Consider the following 19721-nt stretch of genomic DNA (forward strand, 5'->3'; position numbering starts at 1 on the left):
TGAATGTTGTTAGAAGGAAAGGAGATGTAACACAGGGGTAAACATACCACTGTCCCAGCTTTTTTGAAATGTGTTGCAGGCATCCATTTCAAAATGAGCAAATATTTGCACAAAAACAATAAAGTTTTGGGCTGGGTATCGAAAACCGGTTCTTTTGGAGTATCGTTAAGAAATGACATCCAACAATATCAATAGCCTTTTTGCTTAACGATTCCCTTATCGGTCCTTCAGAGCAGCCGTTGTTTTTGAGGGTGTTTGTCAGGAAAATGATCATTCCTCTACGTTGATTGCAGACCCTGGAGTGGGTCTGTAATCAACCGTTTCTGCAGCGCGACACCACTTTGAAGCGTGAACCAATGAAACAATGCGTCGATCCACTGGTTCTTTGATTCGCTGCTCCTCAGAAACAGCAAGTCCGCTTCTTTACCCCTCTCAAAGCCATTAAAATATCATGAGTCACTTTTGTGTGCATTAAAGTCACTAACTGGGACTAATGTCTTGTTGCATTCAAGAAACGAGAATCGTTCTCCGTTCCGTTGGCACAGCTCCAAACGCTGCGCGGCTCTCTGGTGAGACAGAGTCCGGTCGGAATTAATAACTTCAAAACGAATTGCTGCGTTGAATGACACCTCTTACAAACGTAATACAGACAAGGAACTACAATCGACTAAAACTTTTTTTTTCCTCCCAAATTGAGACGTGCAGCATTCTTTATAAATTACATCCTGACATTCAGCACAGCAGCTGCAAGAGCTCAGCTCAGAGGTATGGAAAGACATTCATGGCAATAATGTCTGAAAGGAAATGCTTTTGACAGAAACTACAGATTGTTTATTTCTATTTATGTCCAGAGATCAAGGAGCCACCATGTAGAGTTTATTATGTCCAAAGTTTAAGGATTCAGCAACCAATTTCATATTTATTTACTTTAAGACTCAATAAAATGTTGTTCAATTTCAATTTAATCGGCTTATAAAGCACCAAATCACAACAGAAGCCATCTCAAGGCCCCTTACATAGAACATTCATTCATTCATCTCCTACCGCGTAATCCAATTAAGGGTCGCGGGGGCACTGGAGCCCATCCCAGCAGTCATAGGGCGTGAGGCGGGGTACACCCAGGACAGGACGCCAGTCTGTCGCAGGGCCACAAACAGACAAACAAACACAGACACACCCACACACACACCTACGGACAATTTAAAGATTCCAATCCACCTAACCCACATGTCTTTGGATGTGGGAGGAAACTGGAGCACCCGAAGGAAACCCACGCAAACACGGGGAGAACATGCAAACTCCACACAGAACGGCCACGGGAACTGAACCCACAACCTTCTCGCTGTGAGGCAATAGTGCTAACCACTAAGCCACTGTGCCGCCCTCACATAGAACAGTTCAACATAAAAAATAAATAAATAAATAAATAAATAAATAAAAATTCAAATACATAATTAAAAACAGAAGTAAAAAACAGATAAAAAAAATAAGAAAGAGAATAAAATAGGCTTTAAGTCTTGACTTAAAAATGTCCACGGACCCCGACTGCCTCACGGTCGCAGGAAGACCATTCCACAGAGGGGGTGCACAATAAGAAAAAGACAATAAGAAAAAGTTCTTTGACCCGCTGACATAGAAAACCTGTAAAGCCTACTTTTACTACACAAAAAATTCACACGCGGTATCGATAAGGGAAGTGATAAGGAATCGGATCGATAAGTTGAATCGATAGATAAAATCTTACTGATTTTTTCAAAAACTGTGAGGCACATCGAAGTGGACACCATTCGAGAAATTCACCTGGTTTCTGTGAAAATTTTAACGGCTGATGAGAGATTATGGACCGTTGCTGTCGCTTTAAGGACTGCCCACGGAGCGGGACATCGCGGCGCGCCCTGAGCCGCCGCTGTCTGCCTGGTTCGAGCTGAAAGCTTCCAAATTTAAGCCTCTGTTGACCCAGGACGTCGTGACAGAACATAGAACTTTCAGAAGAGGTCGGGATCAGCAGTTTATCCGGACATTCCACTGTTAAAGGAGATTTTATTAATGAAAGACGTGCGGACGGGTCCGCGTGTCAGGACGCAGACGCTCATGGCGAGGTGCCACATGAAGACACCTCCATGTTGATAACCATTCCTAAGATTTAGGCTGCTTTCGATGGCTTTCAGTCGAGTGAGTATCCGAGAAATTGTTTGTCGTTGGGACGCAGCCGGCGCGGTGCGGCGGCACAGGAAAAACACCCAGATTTTTTTATCTGGGTGGGGGGTCAGCTTCACTGGGCTCAGGCACCTTATATAGGCCTGAATTCATCTTTTGTGTGGATACAATTAATTAATTATTTTGCCCAAAGCTTGTGTTCACATAGGTGTCTTCTAATTGTAGTACTCACAGGTAACTTTAGACCTTCTATGATCACCCTGGAGCTGATCATTGGCTGAGTCTTTGCTATTCTGGCTATTCTTCGATCTATTTGAATGCTGGTTTTGGTTGCCACTTTAATGTGTTTGAGATCATTTTAGCTGAGCAGCCTATCATTTTCTGAACTTCTTTATATGTTTTCTTCTCCCCAATAAACTTTTAAATCAAAGTACACTGTTCTTCTGAACATTGTCTGGAATGACCCATTTTACTCAGATTTTCAGAGAGAAATGTGCTACAACCAGCATGGACAACATTTGCTGACTTTATCCTTAAATATGGGTCGCCTGTTTGACACCTGTTTTTCCACAGAAAAGAAAAGAAACAAATTGATTTTTTTTTTTTTTTTGAACAGCCTAATATTCATTTTTCTCCACTTTCTGTAAAGTAATAACAATTTAGATACATTTTTCTTATGGTTTTTATTTGCAATAGAATGTACAGTGTTCCCATTGCATTTGCATGTTTGGAAATAAGGATTTTGAGTTTTATTCATCTTTTATAAACACACTGCTGTTACTTTGAACTGATCTCTCTCTCTCTCTCTCGCTCCACACACACACGAGGTCTGTTAGAAAAGTATCCGACCTTTTTATTTTTTCAAAAACCATATGGATTTGAATCACGTGTGATTGCATCAGCCAAGCTTGAACCTTCATGCGCATGCGTGAGTTTTTTCACGTCTGTCGGTTGCGTCATTCGCCTGTGAGCAGGCTTTGTGTGAGCAGTAGTCCACCCCTCTCGTCGGACTTTTATTGCGAATAAATGTCTGAACGATTTGGAGCTTTGCTGCATCAATTTTTTCCAGAAACTGTGAGAGACCTCCAGGTGGTAACCATTCGGAAAACTCAAATGGCTTTGAGGGACGATTTTATGGGGATTACACAGATTAAGGAGTGCTCCAGCCTGTTTAACGACCGCCCACAGCTGCTGAGAGCGCACCGCGCGCCGATCAACAGGCTGAAACAACCAGATAATTTCCAACGTGAAGGCTTTGTTGATCCGGGACGTCATCTGACTTAACACAAAAATGGCAGGAGATGTGGACATCAGTACTTTTTCGGCACATTCCACTGTTACAGGAGTTTTTTTTTCATGGAAAGAAAAGCGGACGGATGCGCCACCGTGCCGTTCATGGCGCGGCACAAAACCACCTCCGTGTTGGTCTCACAGGACGGCTTTGAGATGGCATTCAGACGGCTGTCGGTGGGTTTTCAGTCGTGTGACTAATCGAGAAATTGTGGATGAGCCTGGACATGCCAGAACATGTCCAGTGAGGCTTCATCACGGCGTTGCTTTGCGTCATGCGGCTCCACCGCGACGCGCGGAATTCCTCCGCACGTCTGTCTCAATGTGCCGTCAAAGTGCTGATGTCCACATCTTCCGCAATTCCTGTGCTAGTCTGAGGATGTCCCGGATAAAACACAGCGTCCAGTTTGAAAATGAACGGCACATTCCACTGTTACAGGAGTTTTTGTCATGGAAAGAGGAGCGTCGATTCCGTGCGTCGATTCGGTATGGAAATTAGATTTTTCGTCTGCATGATCGGGTTGACTTGTTTTACGCCGAATGCCCTTCGTGATGCAACCCTACTCATTTATCCAGGCTTGGGACCGGCAGTCAGAGTGTACTGGCTGCACACCCCATGTGGCTGTGATTTGACAAACTTTAAAGTTAACGCTCTGCCTCCTTATAACCGTCCTCATTTATCCGGGCTTGGGGTCAGTGTCGCTGACTGAAAGGTCCCCCTACAAAATCTGTCCGCCCTGCCTTCACTGTGCACGTTGGAGCGCCAACAGCGCCATGACGGTACATGAAGGCAGTGGCGCTCACAAACAGCTTCTGTACTGTATGAAAACATTCAGCTGGTCAAACAAAGTCAAACTAAACGCCAACATGACAAAAACTAAGCAAATGATAAAGAACCTTGAAGAACGACAGCAAAACGAAATATGGACAAATTGAGGTTTTCAGTGGCATTCGGTCAAATTTTTCAAAGGCTTTGGGGCTCACTGTGCCTCTTCCGCGCTCTGGACCAGGAAAGATTAATCTGTTTATGACACGTTTCTTCGTCTTACAGTGTTCTTCCAAGGTTTTGTTGATGAAATCCAAACATAGCGTGCAGAGGGCTTTACAGGGGAGCTCAACCTTGCGGACAAATTCACCGAGTCTTGTCTTTGTCCACATCCACCTCCCACTCCAAACATGTCCACTTAAATCTCTCTCTCCCTCCCTCCCTCTCTCTCTCCCTCTCTCTCTCTCTCTCTCTCTCCCTCTCAATGTTAAAGACACAGCTCGACAGACCAAACTTGCAGAAACTCAAAATGTCCACATCTGGGTACTTTCAGTGACTTTCTATTACAGAGATTCTGAATGGATGAAAGTTCACTGTTGTAGAAAAAGTAACTAATGACGTTGCATGTTTTAGCTTGAAGTTTTGGCAGCGCTATTATGTGCAGGGCCAGCATGCATATGACGAAAGATTTAACTCGCACCCCCCCCCCCAAAAAAAAAAAAGATTTTCTCAATTGATTTACAATGATCTCAGAAATGGCCCAGAAACCCAGAAAAATCCAGATCCGCGGAAAGTCCTCATCCCTGAAATAACTATTTGATCTACTGTCGATTTTGCAAGTTTTACACCTAGAAAGAATGGACATCATAGATGCAAGCCTAGATTTGATCTGTTTTGTTGAAATACAATTTTTCTCTGCTCCATGCCACTATGAAGCTATGCCTGGTGATGCAAAATTCAAAACTTGCACTATGCATAATTTCTCCAGTCACTGCCACATAAGCTTCTAATTTCTTCAGGGTTTGGCACATCTAAATAGTGTTTGTATATCAAACAGTCATTGTATATCAATTTTAGTATTGGGTCAACAGTCGCACAGGTAATCAACTTCATTAGAAAGAGGGTTGGCTATATACAGTAAAACTCACACATAATAGATTCAGGTGGGCCAGCAAATTTTGTCCGTAACAATCGAAATCCGTTATATGTATAAAACTAACAAAATCTGTTTTTTCTAAGTCCACTGCAGAATGGTACCTTAAAATCCTTCAGTCTGATTTATTCTTTTGCAACTCCGTAAGTCTGTGGCCATGCAATAACGCTGACGTGCACATGACCCTTTTAAAGTTTATGCAACTTGCCACAGGAACAGCGGCTTTTTCTGGATAAATTTGTCCCTCAAGGTGCTCTACTCCCATATACAATCATCAACCTCCAAACCAATGATAGAATTATGTATGTACAATTTTCCTCCATGAATTTTGGGTCATTTGAGCATCTTTTTCTGATTTGGTGTTGTAAAGTTTGTCATATTTGAGGACTTTTCTGCCAAATGTATTTGATCCATAAATTAAATGTAATCGGTTAGCGCACTGAAAAAAAACCTTTAAAATATAACAGGAGAGGAAGATGTGAAAACGTAAAAGTGACAAATCCCAGCCTTTTGAGGTCTCCGTAGCAGGTGCACATCAGGCTCTGGGGAGTGTTTGCAGCTATGCAGAGGGCTCTGATGTAAAGCAGTTGTCTCTTGTTCACCACATCCAGGGATGTGTGTGAAACATAACACCATATTACAGTACAAGCGGCATTTTGTTCATTATTGCCGGCCTTGAATTACACCCTGCCTCATTCAGGCACCAGGTTTGAGCACAGTTTGAAAAAAATAAATGGCCGGTCTTTTAAACAAGGAAATATGGTACCCACTTTCCTCAAATTGGCGAATGTCAGTGCTGAACTTCATTTCATACCTCTGTTACTGGGCATGTCCAGACTGCTCTGGACAGTATATGTGAGGGGTTTTTAATGAAAATGCATAGCGATCAGATGGGACATTTTGCCCGATGTGAGCAAAAGTCCATTATACAAAATCCATTATATACGGTGTTTATTATATGGAAAACCATACAAAAGCATTGGGACTTTTGCTTTTGTCCAGTAAGTGCAACTATCCAGTGACAACAGTTTAAGTTTGACTGTATATCCTGAACAACAAAAGAAATGCAAGTACGTTTTGATATTGCTTTATGAGTAAAAGATCTGTCAGCTTTTGTACAGGGTGTCACATGCATTTTAAATCAATAGTAAATCAAGGTGTGTTTGAGTTTATCGTTCTGGATCAGATCAATTCATTTTATTTGCATTATGTGCCAAATCACAACAAAGCTGCCTCAAGGCACTTCACACAAGTAAGGTCTAACCCTACCAAACACCCTTGAGCAAGCACACAATTCAATCAATTCAATCAATTTTTTTTTTTATATAGCGCCAAATCACAACAAACAGTCGCCCCAAGGCGCTTTATATTGTAAGGCAAGGCCATACAATAATTATGTAAAACCCCAACGGTCAAAACGACCCCCTGTGAGCAAGCACTTGGCTACAGTGGGAAGGAAAAACTCCCTTTTAACAGGAAGAAACCTCCAGCAGAACCAGGCTCAGGGAGGGGCAGTCTTCTGCTGGGACTGGTTGGGGCTGAGGGAGAGAACCAGGAAAAAGACATGCTGTGGAGGGGAGCAGAGATCGATCACTAATGATTAAATGCAGAGTGGTGCATACAGAGCAAAAAGAGAAAGAAACAGTGCATCATGGGAACCCCCAGCAGTCTACGTCTATAGCAGCATAACTAAGGGATGGTTCAGGGTCACCTGATCCAGCCCTAACTATAAGCTTTAGCAAAAAGGAAAGTTTTAAGCCTAATCTTAAAAGTAGAGAGGGTGTCTGTCTCCCTGATCTGAATTGGGAGCTGGTTCCACAGGAGAGGAGCCTGAAAGCTGAAGGCTCTGCCTCCCATTCTACTCTTACAAACCCTAGGAACTACAAGTAAGCCTGCAGTCTGAGAGCGAAGTGCTCTATTGGGGTGATATGGTACTACGAGGTCCCTAAGATAAGATGGGACCTGATTATTCAAAACCTTATAAGTAAGAAGAAGAATTTTAAATTCTATTCTAGAATTAACAGGAAGCCAATGAAGAGAGGCCAATATGGGTGAGATATGCTCTCTCCTTCTAGTCCCCGTCAGTACTCTAGCTGCAGCATTTTGAATTAACTGAAGGCTTTTTAGGGAACTTTTAGGACAACCTGATAATAATGAATTACAATAGTCCAGCCTAGAGGAAATAAATGCATGAATTAGTTTTTCAGCATCACTCTGAGACAAGACCTTTCTGATTTTAGAGATATTGCGTAAATGCAAAAAAGCAGTCCTACATATTTGTTTAATATGCGCTTTGAATGACATATCCTGATCAAAAATGACTCCAAGATTTCTCACAGTATTACTATAGGTCAGGGTAAGGATCTGGTTAGACACCATGTTTCTAAGATTTGTGGGGCCAAGTACAATAACTTCAGTTTTATCTGAGTTTAAAAGCAGGAAATTAGAGGTCATCCATGTCTTTATGTCTGTAAGACAATCCTGCAGTTTAGCTAATTGGTGTGTGTCCTCTGGCTTCATGGATAGATAAAGCTGGGTATCATCTGCGTAACAATGAAAATTTAAGCAATACCGTCTAATAATACTGCCTAAGGGAAGCATGTATAAAGTGAATAAAATTGGTCCTAGCACAGAACCTTGTGGAACTCCATAATTAACTTTAGTCTGTGAAGACGATTCCCCATTTACATGAACAAATTGTAATCTATTAGACAAATATGATTCAAACCACCGCAGCGCAGTGCCTTTAATACCTATGGCATGCTCTAATCTCTGTAATAAAATTTTATGGTCAACAGTATCAAAAGCAGCACTGAGGTCTAACAGAACAAGCACAGAGATGAGTCCACTGTCCGAGGCCATAAGAAGATCATTTGTAACCTTCACTAATGCTGTTTCTGTACTATGATGAATTCTAAAACCTGACTGAAACTCTTCAAATAGACCATTCCTCTGCAGATGATCAGTTAGCTGTTTTACAACTACCCTTTCAAGAATTTTGGAGAGAAAAGGAAGGTTGGAGATTGGCCTATAATTAGCTAAGATAGCTGGGTCAAGTGATGGCTTTTTAAGTAATGGTTTAATTACTGCCACCTTAAAAGCCTGTGGTACATAGCCAACTAACAAAGATAGATTGATCATATTTAAGATCGAAGCATTAAATAATGGTAGGGCTTCCTTGAGCAGCCTGGTAGGAATGGGGTCTAATAAACATGTTGATGGTTTGGATGAAGTAACTAATGAAAATAACTCAGACAGAACAATCGGAGAGAAAGAGTCTAACCAAATACCGGCATCACTGAAAGTAGCCAAAGATAACGATACGTCTTTGGGATGGTTATGAGTAATTTTTTCTCTAATAGTTAAAATTTTGTTAGCAAAGAAAGTCATGAAGTCATTACTAGTTAAAGTTAATGGAATACTCAGCTCAATAGAGCTCTGACTCTTTGTCAGCCTGGCTACAGTGCTGAAAAGAAACCTGGGGTTGTTCTTATTTTCTTCAATTAGTGATGAGTAGAAAGATTGTTAAGGATTTTATATATATATATATATATATATATATATATATATATATATATATATATATATATATGTTATATCACTGTTAAACATTTGTACCTTTTGTCTTCTTTCTGATGAGAACGGTGTTGTGCTGTTTGCACCTAACCCCGAGAATGTATGTGTTATTCAACCTTGTTTTAGCATGCTGGGGTCAATCTGAACTGGGAATGAGAAGCTGGATGTACTTATTATTATTCTGATTGTGATGTGATGCTTAGTGTTCCAGGCAGATGCAGAACAGCTGATAACTGCGAACGAGATGTGCTGACCTTCGACGATAAGAGTAAAAGAAAGAAACTGTTTTGCTTACAGCTGCACTTATTGACGTGTTTTTGTTTATGTGATGAGGGATTCACTAATAAAAAGAGCGAAGCGCAGGCCAGACTTTAGTGTAGCTTTGGTGTATAGCCTGACTGCACTCCGCGCGTAAAATTTGACTTTCTGTCTCACTGGTGGTTCTTGACTCTGTTTGTCTTATCAAAGGTTTTAAGAATGTTTGGAGGAGAAAATACCCAACATTGACTGGGGGCTACGTCCGGGATCTCAACAATACCGGAGGTGTCCAGCGGAGGTCGTCAAGTCCAGACGTAAATCCTTGGCCAAGGTCCGATCGATTGATCGTGTCTGCAATTGTCGACCACCGTTGGCATCGTCTGGTTGACGAGATTTTCCCGAAGAAGACAGACAGGAAGTCGAGTCAGTGAGTAGAATTTCTTTGTAAATAGTACTGAGTGAGTGGTGATCAGATCACATAAACAGTTAAATTCCGCAAGCGATGATACAGAATCGTCTGTTAATGCAAAGCAGTTAAACTCTGTAAGGAGGGCGGACTCCTCTACGGTTGCGAGGGACGCACGTAGTTAAATTCCGGAAGGAGGGTGCGGACTCCTCTGTTTTAATACGTAAAGGAAATCCCGTGTAGAAATACGTGCACTGTAAAAAAGCAGTTAAATCTGGCAGGGACGGCGGAGTCCCCTAATGCAGGACATTAGTTAAATTTCACGGGAGGGCGAGCTCCCCTGGCATAAGAATACGCGTATGATTATTAAAAGTGTTTCTATGTGTACATAGTGTATTGTGTAAGTGTAAATAACTGTGTAAAAGTGTAATACTTTGGACAACGTTAGTGACAACCGTGCGTGTGGAAGCAGCAGGCAAGTGATTCCGCTTCCTACGGGGAGGTGAAAGGAATCAACCACACGACGGCAAATTAATTGTCACGTCCAAAGAAAGTGTGAAAACTTCAGATTTAGAACACCCTAGGTGTGCCCCCGTCTGAAGTCCAAATTATAACAAGGGATAATAAAAATGGGGGGTAAGACGTCTATAAATAAGGAAAATTTATCAACTGACGACTGGAAATTTATGGAAGCAAAAAATCCAAAAGCAACAAAGAAATTGGAGACCTGGATAAATAAACATGACTTTGACGGACGACTGAACCTGATCAGTATACAGAAGCTGAAGAAGGAGTTAGAACAGCAACATAAAGGTGATGAGAAAAAGATGCAGAAAGTAGGGGCAGATTTAGTGGCATTTTGGGAGGAGGAAGCAGAGAACAGACAGAAGGGAGCAGAGAAGCGACAATTAGAGAAAGTAAGGAAAAAGAAAGTTGTAGGTAAGGCAGAAGAAGATGTGATAATTCAGCACAGAGAACCAGAACAGCCTCAGCAACCACCGCCGGCTGGATCGTCGGTGACAACAACACCCTTATCTCCTCTACCAGAGGATGACGATGTACCGCCACCACAGTATGATTTGGCAGTAAAACCTAAGGTAAAAAGTGAAAAACCAGAAAAACCAGAAAAACCACAAACACGCAGTCAAGCGAAAGTGCCTACAGCCCCTCCCATGGTGGAACACAGTGACCAGGGAGGTGCCTATCCTATGATAGAAGTACCAAATCCTCGTGCAGGAACAGCAGGATATCGATCAACCATGCTCGTATATCGAACATGGAATGCTGATGATATCAAAGCAGCAGTCGACATGATACCATCGCCACATGTCGATATTGAGGGATTTATGCAGGATATAGGAAACATTAGAAGTTCTTACCACCTTAGTGGACCTGAAGTCCAACAGGTGTGGATGAAAGCATGTGGCCCTAAATGGAGTCAGGTACGCGGAGACTGGAATCCTGCAGACCAACAAGGCGTACCACTGACACATGATGATCTAGTCTTAGAAACAAGAGTGGAAGCTATGATTACACGGGCAAAAGGTGTGTTAGGACCAAAGATAAATTATACTGAAATTACCAGGACAACTCAGAAAGAAGGAGAGCCATGGATAGAGTTTAGATGCAGATTTGAGAGTGTATTTAGAGTCCATAGTGGCATATTGCCAGGAACACCAGTGTATGAAAACAAATTGAAAAATATTTCACCTGTGAAGCTGACAATGACCGATTGATTCATGATGGCAACTCAACAGCTGTCATAACAGTAACAGGTGCCACTGAAGATGTTTTAAAATTGAGATTCACAGGTATGCCATTACATGTGTCACTTTGTAAACCATATTTGACAGAATGGCAAGAATTGGGACTGACAGTCATAACAGCTTTGTCAGCCACTGATTGGAGCAGAGTTGGACCAGGAACGGAGTTCAGTCCATCAACTAAATTGTATAAAGTGCCAGTTAATGTCTCATTGGTGCTGACAGCTGGAACACACATTGATGTGTCCACTTCACAATCCTGAGTGTTTCAGTTGAGTCCTGAAGAGGATGATCTTTCTCTTCTGTACCATCAGGATTGTGGACAACAGGTCCTTCAGACGTAGGACTGATAAAAAATGCACAACCTGTAGTTATAAGACCAAAAACAGAATACAGACCATGTGTAAGACAGTATCCATTGAAACCTGATGCAATTGAAGGAATCAGGCCAGTAATAGAGGATTTGTTAACAGCAGGAGTAATAGTGCCATGTCCAGATTCACCATGTAACACACCCATATTTCCTGTAAAAAAAAGGCTCCGCCCTCAGTGGGGTGGAGAATGATTCAAGATCTGCAGGCAGTTAATGCTGCTGTAGTAAAAAGAGCTCCATGTGTACCAGATCCGCACACACTGTTAAGCTCATTGAGATTAAATTCTAGTTGTTTTTCTGTAATAGATATCAGTAATGCATTTTTTTTTTTTTTTTTTTTTTCTGTACCAGTACACCCAGATAGTCAATTCTGGTTTGCTTTTACCTTTAAAGGACGACGATATACATTTACCAGATTACCGCAGGGTTACGCAGAGAGCCCAACTATTTATTCTCAAGTCATGTCAGCATGTTTAGCTAATTTCGTTCCACCGGCAGATAGCCAACTATTAGTGTATGTTGATGACATTTTGATTGCCTCTGACACACGAGAAAACTGCATAACTGACACAGTAGCATTATTATGTTTCTTATTTGATAATGGCCACAAAGTGAGTAAAAACAAAGTTCAGTTGTGTAGGGATAAAGTAAAATATTTAGGACATGAATTATCAGCCACAGGGCGCACGATCCTGTCTGACAGGAAGGAAGCAATTTTACACGCTCCAAAACCACAAACCAAAAAGCAGATGATGTCATTTCTTGGACTGACTAATTACTGCAGGGCATGGATTCCCTGCTATGCAGAATTGACTAGTCCACTTTCTGATTTGATGTACAAGGATGATATTTCAATGTCAACCGTGTTGGAATGGAACAAAGATGCTGAGGAAGCTTTTGTAAAAGTAAAACAAACATTAGTGTCATCCACAGTTTTGGCACTACCAGATTATAGTAAACCATTCATTCAAACAGCTGATTGTAAGAATAAGTTCATGACTAGTGTTTTGGTTCAAGTGTATGGCTCAAAATTGAGGCCAGTTGCCTACTACTCATCTAAATTGGATGCAGTGGCAAGTGCTCTACCACCATGTGTACAGGCTGTTGTTGCAGCCTCTATGGCTGTTCAAAGTAGCAGTAATGTTGTTCTATTCCATCAGTTGACACTGAAAGTTCCACATGCAGTCTCTGCACTTCTGTTGCAGACAAACATGAGCCTTTTGTCCCCAGCAAGACATCTTTCGTGTATGTCCTTGCTATTATCACAACCACACCTTACGGTAGAGCGCTGTACAACATTGAATCCATCCACATTGATACCTTTACCTGAGGATGGTGAGCCGCACAATTGTCTTGATGTAGCTACGGTCTGTAAGAAAGCACGCCCAGACCTCCAGGACACACCCATTCCAAACAGTACAATTGTGTATGTGGATGGTTCTTCCACTAAAAACGCTTATGGACAAACACAATCTGGATATGCTGTTGTCACAAATTCAGAAGTATTGGATTCTGCTTCATTGCCATCCTCATTTTCAGCACAAGCAGCTGAATTAGTTGCTTTAACTGCAGCTTGCTATCTGTTTAAAGGTACGGCTGTAACAATTTATACAGACAGCCAGTACGCTTTTAGCACAGTGCATGTGTTTGCAAAACTGTGGGAAGAGCGTGGAATGGTGACATCATCTGGAAAGCCAGTGACTCATGCCACTCTCCTAACTGCACTACTGAAAGCTGTGAAATTGCCTAACCAAATTGCTATATGCAAATGTGCGGCTCACACCAAAGGCTCTGACAGTGTTTCAAAAGGAAATGACGTTGCTGACAAAACCGCAAAGGCGGCAACAGCTCTTTCTATTTTTCTCCTATATGACACCCCTCCGGATATGACCACAAAAGAAACCCATATTGCCAAAAAATATGTTTAAATGGGCTATTATGAGCCATGGCGTGACGCATGTCTCATCAGGGGGTATGATATCGCAATTGCAATCTATTTTTTGTCTTTATGGGTTCGATGCATATGCAAAAACAGCATTGTAGAGCATGCATGACATGTGCAAAACACAACTCACAGGCAATTTGAGACCCCAAAGAGGCAAATTTCCAACACCACAATATCCCTTTCAAGTGATTCATATGGATTATATACAGCTGAGTAAACATGAAGGGAAGGAATTTTGTTTAGTCATAATTGATGCCTTCTCAAAATGGGTAGAATTGTTCCCTACAAAACATGCAGATGCACTTACAGTGGCTAAGGCATTGTGCAAAGATATCATTCCATGATTTGGAATACCAGAAACAGTCTATTCAGATAATGGAGCGCATTTTGTTAATACAATAGTGCAATACGTAGGAGAAGCGCTACAGGTCAATCTCAAAAATCATTGTGCTTATCATCCACACAGTGCCGGATTAGTGGAAAGGACAAAGGGCACAATAAAATAAGATTAAGGAAATGTATAGAAGAGACAAAACGAACCTGGATTGAATGTTGGACCTAGTAAAATTGTATATGAGAATAACACCAACACCATCAGGGTTAACACCATTTGAGATACTTTATGGACGACCATATCGTCTACCAATTTTGACATGGATACTAAAACAGCAGATGAGGAACAAACATTAGCAAATTTTATGAAAAAGACATTAACACAGAAAGAGATAACTTAAACACATTTACTGCCGAATAATTTTGATCTTCCACAGGACGGCCTTCCAGTAGTCTAGCCAGGAGACTGGGTGTTCATCAGAGTGATTAAGAGGAAGAACTGGTCCAGTCCTCGTTGGGAAGGTCTATACCAAGTGCTGTTAACAACACCAACTGCAGTAAAGATAGCGGAGAGATCAACGTGGATACATCACTGTAAGATACAGCGTGTGTTGGCGGCCTCCACAGTGTAAGGGGAAGTCTGGCTACAAAGGGAGTCTATTTAATTAGCAATAGATTGTCTCAATGCCAGTGAAGCAGGGAGATCCTTGCACTATTAGGTGAGGTGGTTAAGAACACTGTATCCTAGCAATCATGACTGAACTACAGCAGACCCTGGAGCGGCGTGCTCAGCGCCGCCGCTGCCGGACTGTTGGTAGGGCAGCCGGTTGCGTTGTGATCTTAGTGTGTTTCGTGCTCCTCGGATTCCTGGCCTGGTGGTTGACCCAAGAATTGCAGCTCACTGTGGACCGAGCCAGAGAACAACGCAAGCAACGTCAGAAGAGGTTTATTCATAATGTGAATGAGACAGATGGACACCCTCATATATACCATACTAATATGTGGTACAGATATGTTAATTTATTGGCTATGGAATTACGTTACTAATTGTTATGTTTGTTCGCAAATACCTATATCCTCAACACACCCAGCTCTGACGGCTAAACCGTACCCTGCTAGGGTGACAGAATGTCTTATCATACGGATGCATAATCAAACTGTATTTCGGGGGCAGCAGTTCTCAGCAAATCTGATAAGATGTAACACCACTTGCCTCAGTGCAACCACTTATATGATAGGGATTTCAACAGAGGACGTACAAGCGTGCCCAAGTGCTGCTCCATTGACTAGACTGAAGGGAAATGCAAAAATATCATCACGTTAAATTGTCATCACAACGGCCATTCCCAATTTGCTTTTACGGGACAGGGAATAAAAATGTAGGTAAAATTAAGAAACGTCTGTGTACCCAAACGTATGTTTTATCAAATAATTTAAGCCTAACCAAAACATAATATGTGGATGGTACTTATCTTCATCACATTGGACGGGGGATGTAATTATACAGGCTCCTGTCCATGGGGAACGGATGAATCATGTGCTTATGTTAGTAAGTTTTTGCTACCACCTGTAAATGGTACTCCGGTGTATGATGACATCTATTGGCTTTGTGGTTCCAGACTGTACATGAGTCTCCCACCAAATTGGGGTGGTGTGTGTGCACCTACCCAGGTGACTGACCATACATATGTGGTAGGAATTCCACAAAGAAGAATGGCAGCACCAGACGGAGGAGATTGATATACCCAGATGTGTTACCACATAATCACGTGGGGCTCGGATGTACTAAAGGACCAAAAAATTGTGGTCTGTAGGAGATAAAATAGCACATCCATTGTTCCCCTGGATAGGAGTGGAAAAAAATTCATTAATGATTGAAACTCTGAATTATCGATTGGGTCTGTTCATGAATGTAACAAAAAAAAAATAGTAGCAGCTCAAAACACTGAAATAGATGCTTTACGTACCATGGTGATGCAAAATCGCATGGTTTTAGACTTGCTTACTGGTTCACAGGGAGGAGTTTGTGTTCTGCTGAACACAACATGCTGTACTTTCATCCCAGACTCCATTCATTCAGTGGATATGCAGGACGCATTGGAAGAGCTGAATAAACTTCGTGATGCAATGCATAAAGACACCCTAGCCGTGAACTGGTGGAATCCCTGGTCCTGGTTGACTTCAGGACCATGTTGGCAGTTACTATTGAAAATGGTGACACCAGTTATTATAGTCCTAATTCTGATTGGACTTTGCATGTGTTGTGTGATCCCTTATATCAAAACAATGGTTGGCAAAATGGTGTCAAATACATTTGTACAGTGTAATCTGGCCTTCCACCAAACTATGCCAAAATATCAAGCATTGAAACAGTCAGACCTTAGTGGAGAAAACTGTAATGACTGTACTGAGAATTATGATGATATTGAAAAGCTCACAACTCCAGTTCAAGCTTGAACTGTTGACGTGATGAGTTAACACACTCTTAGCCTATGAAGCTTTAGCTGAAAAAGTAATAAGACAAGTGGTGTAGTCGAATAATACAGAAAAACGGTTCATTTATACCAGTCGGTAGGAGTGATGTATGGTGGTGGTGTGGTGATAACAGAATCTTTGACAGACTGCCACGAAATGTGTCAGGTTATTGTGCATTAATATTATTGTTACCCATGACCCCTGAAGACGTTACGACATATGCAGCCTCTCTTATTCCTGAGGATTGGCAGAAAGGCATAGCCAGACATAGAGTAAAAGGAGATTGGAAAGGAGTAGGAAATCCAACATATATTGACGCAATAGGAGTCCCCAGAGGAGTGCCTGACGAGTATAAACTGGTTGATCAAATAGCAGCTGGATTCAAATCTTCCATCTGTTGGTGGTGTTCAATTAATAAAAACGTGGACAGAATAGATTAAGTTAATAAACTAACTAACTAAGCTGGGTGATGCCTACTGTATGTTTAACAGGTGATAAACAGGTGGGAAATGTTAAGGATTTTATATATATATATATGTTATCACTGTTAAACATTTGTACCTTTTGTCTTCTTTCTGATGAGAACGGTGTTGTGCTGTTTGCACCTAACCCCGAGAATGTATGTGTTATTCAACCTTGTTTTAGCATGCTGGGGTCAATCTGAACTGGGAATGAGAAGCTGGATGTACTTATTATTATTCTGATTGTGATGTGATGCTTAGTGTTCCAGGCAGATGCAGAACAGCTGATAACTGCGAACGAGATGTGCTGACCTTCGACGATAAGAGTAAAAGAAAGAAACTGTTTTGCTTACAGCTGCACTTATTGACGTGTGTGTTTATGTTACGGGAAGAAACTTGTCTTGCGTCATTCCCCCACCCTTAGGACAAGTTTTTGTTTATGTGATGAGGGATTCACTAATAAAAAGAGCGAAGCGCAGGCCAGACTTTAGTGTAGCTTTGGTGTATAGCCTGACTGCACTCCGCGCGTAAATTTGACTTTCTGTCTCACTGGTGGTTCTTGACTCTGTTTGTCTTATCAAAGGTTTTAAGAATGTTTGGAGGAGAAAATACCCAACAAAGATGTCCTAGCTTTACGGAGGGCTTTTTATAGAGCAACAGACTCTTTTTTCCAGGCTAAGTGAAGATCTTCTAAATTAGTGAGACACCATTTCCCTCCAACTTACGGGTTATCTGCTTTAAGCTACGAGTTTGTGAGTTATACCACGGAGTCAGGCACTTCTGATTTAAAGCTCTCTTTTTTAGAGGAGCTACAGCATCCAAAGTTGTCTTCAATGAGGATGTAAAACTATTGACGAGATACTCTATCTCACTTACAGAGTTTAGGTAGCTACTCTGCACTGTGTTGGTATATGGCATTAGAGAACATAAAGAAGGAATCATATCCTTAAACCTAGTTACAGTGCTTTCTGAAAGACTTCTAGTGTAATGAAACTTATTCCCCACTGCTGGGTAGTCCATCAGAGTAAATGTAAATGTTATTAAGAAATGATCAGACAGAAGGGAGTTTTCAGGGAATACTGTTAAGTCTTCTATTTCCATACCATAAGTCAGAACAAGATCTAAGATATGATTAAAGTGGTGGGTGGACTCATTTACTTTTTGAGCAAAGCCAATAGAGTCTAATAATAGATTAAATGCAGTGTTAAGGCTGTCATTCTCAGCATCTGTGTGGATGTTAAAAATCGCCCACTATAATTATCTTATCTGAGCTAAGCACTAAGTCAGACAAAAGGTCTGAAAATTCACAGAGAAACTCACAGTAACGACCAGGTGGACGATAGATAATAACAAATAAAACTGGTTTTTGGGACTTCCAATTAGGATGGACAAGACTAAGAGTCAAGCTTTCAAATGAATTAAAGCTCTGTCTGGGTTTTTTGATTAATTAATAAGCTGGAATGGAAGATTGCTGCTAATCCTCCGCCCCGGCCCGTGCTACGAGCATTCTGACAGTTAGTGTGACTCAGGGGTGTTGACTCATTTAAACTAACATATTCATCCTGCTGTAACCAGGTTTCTGTAAGGCAGAATAAATCAATATGTTGATCAATTATTATATAATTTACCAACAGGGACTTAGAAGAGAGAGACCTAATGTTTAATAGACCACATTTAACTGTTTTAGTCTGTGGTGCAGTTGAAGGTGCTATATTATTTTTTCTTTTTGAATTTTTATGCTTAAATAGATTTTTGCTGGTTATTGGTAGTCTGGGAGCAGGCACCGTCTCTACGGGGATGGGGTAATGAGGGGATGGCAGGGGGAGAGAAACTGCAGAGAGGTGTGTAAGACTACAACTCTGCTTCCTGGTCCCAACCCTGGATAGTCACGGTTTGGAGGATTTAAGAAAATTGGCCAGATTTCTAGAAATGAGAGCTGCTCCATCCAAAGTGGGATGGATGCCGTCTCTCCTAACAAGACCAGGTTTTCCCCAGAAGCTTTGCCAATTATCTATGAAGCCCACCTCATTTTTTGGACACCACTCAGACAGCCAGCAATTCAAGGAGAACATGCGGCTAAACATGTCACTCCTGGTCACACCACACAGGTGACAATGGTAAGGAAAAACTCATACTAATGATGTTGAGGAAGAAAGCTCAAGGAGACCAGACTCAGAGAGGGTGACCCACTGCTTAGGCCATTATAACAGTTTCACAAAGTTTTACCAAGCTGAAGAAACAGGAAACTTAAAAACCAGAATAGTATCAAAAACAAAGTCCATTATTGAGGTGAGCATACAGTCACTAGCGCCACAGGCAGGGCATTGTGAGACAAGTGCAGCGCCCTGGAGTGCAGGGCCAGCGTGCATCCATCACTTCATTAGTTTCACTCAGTGGTGGGCACAGCTAACTACAAAGTTAGCTTCGATAACAGCTAATCAGCTAAAAATTTATCGGAAGCTATAGCTAACCAATAACCTATAACTTTCAGTATTGTCTCCGGTACACTTACAACAACTTCTGTCTTTGTGCGCCCTGCCCACTGCTGGAAGCTCCTGTTTACTACATATTTTGCAGCAGTGAAGCAGCTGAGAGGAGCTACGCTCAACTCTACACACTCAAAACAAGCCATTATTCCTTAACAGGATACAACTGTGCCACCGTGAGGCAGAGGTCTTGGAAAATAAAGCAGTTTTGACTTATGGTTTTGAAAAAAAATAAACTCCATTAATGTCAGTTCTGTCATCTGTACAACGTAAAAATAT

At 41.5% G+C, this 19721-nt stretch overlaps 1 protein-coding gene and 1 long non-coding RNA gene across 3 annotated transcripts in view; one reads left to right on the plus strand and one right to left on the minus strand.

The window, feature by feature from the left end:
• The window catches only part of si:ch211-212o1.2 (uncharacterized protein LOC492735 homolog), a 177123-nt gene that overhangs the window by 149367 nt on the left and 8035 nt on the right, over window positions 1–19721 (minus strand). The gene's annotated exons all lie outside the window — the stretch shown is intronic.
• Window positions 4504–19335, plus strand: LOC117516083. The gene is made up of 3 exons (XR_004562298.1): window positions 4504–4515; window positions 14471–14472; window positions 19251–19335. It is a non-coding gene; the product is annotated as an uncharacterized LOC117516083 (long non-coding RNA).

The sequence above is a fragment of the Thalassophryne amazonica genome, chromosome 8, assembly GCF_902500255.1.
Source record: "Thalassophryne amazonica chromosome 8, fThaAma1.1, whole genome shotgun sequence".
NCBI classification, from domain to species: Eukaryota; Metazoa; Chordata; class Actinopteri; order Batrachoidiformes; family Batrachoididae; genus Thalassophryne; species Thalassophryne amazonica.